Source organism: Suricata suricatta, chromosome 2 (genome assembly GCF_006229205.1).
Source record: "Suricata suricatta isolate VVHF042 chromosome 2, meerkat_22Aug2017_6uvM2_HiC, whole genome shotgun sequence".
Lineage (NCBI taxonomy): Eukaryota > Metazoa > Chordata > Mammalia > Carnivora > Herpestidae > Suricata > Suricata suricatta.
The window spans coordinates 29,798,574-29,799,537 of NC_043701.1; positions in this window are offsets into that span (position 1 = coordinate 29,798,574).

Consider the following 964-nt stretch of genomic DNA (forward strand, 5'->3'; position numbering starts at 1 on the left):
GGCCGGAGCCGGGGACGGCGCGGGCAGTCGCCGGAGCGCAGAGGCAGGAGGCGAGCGGCGGCGCGGGGGCGCGGGAGGGCGGCTGGCTGCTTCCCCGCCAGTGGGTGGTCCTGCATCTCCCCCGGCTCCCCGCGCCGCTCTGCTCGTGCGATCAATAAATAAGGAGAAAATAAATAAATAACCGCGCGCACGCCCCGCCACGCAGGTTATGAAAGGCGTCTCCTGCCTTTCCCTCGGCTTGACCTTTCTCCGCCCCCGCCCCCTCCGGCTCCTCTCGCTCCACCCCGGCCACCCACCAGCCCGGGCGCAAAATGTCACCAGGGGAGAGCATCCAGGTGGATCTGCCGGGGAGGAGAGCAGCCTGGATGAACAAAGGGAAGCTTCACGCGCTCGGCTGCGGTGGTTTGGTGGAGGAGAGGAGGAAGGGGACCGGTGCCTGGCTGCGCCTCCCTGGGACTCGGTTCACGGCGAGCGTGGGAAAAAAAGGGGGGAAGAGAGAGAGAGAGAGAGAGAGAGAGAGAGAGAGAGAGAGAGAGAGAGAGAGAGAGAGAGAAGGTGGGAAGGAGGGTGAGCGGAGCGGAACGCGCAGGAATTGGTTGTCTTCTGGGCACTACTGGGTAGCAAGACCTGCAGAGCCCCGCGGCGGAATTTTTAAGTGTTTTTCCCTCTTTCTCTTTCTCTTTTTATTTGTTCAAACCAGATGGGAACGTTGCAGGTGCTAATATGTCATCTGTCCAACTTGCTGAAAAGTCAGACAGTCTCCTCGGTCTAGGTCTTGCCACAACTCCTCTTCCCGTCTTTTGAGAATGACAGGAAGGATTTAGAATCCTTTTCTAAATGTCAGCGTCAAGGGGCGTGAGTCTGTGAGTGTGCGTCCCTTTCCTTCTCTCTGCGCATCTCTGCGCATCTCTATAATGGTTAAAGCAGTTAAAGGTGTTCGTGTGATAGCTAGGAGATGGGGTGA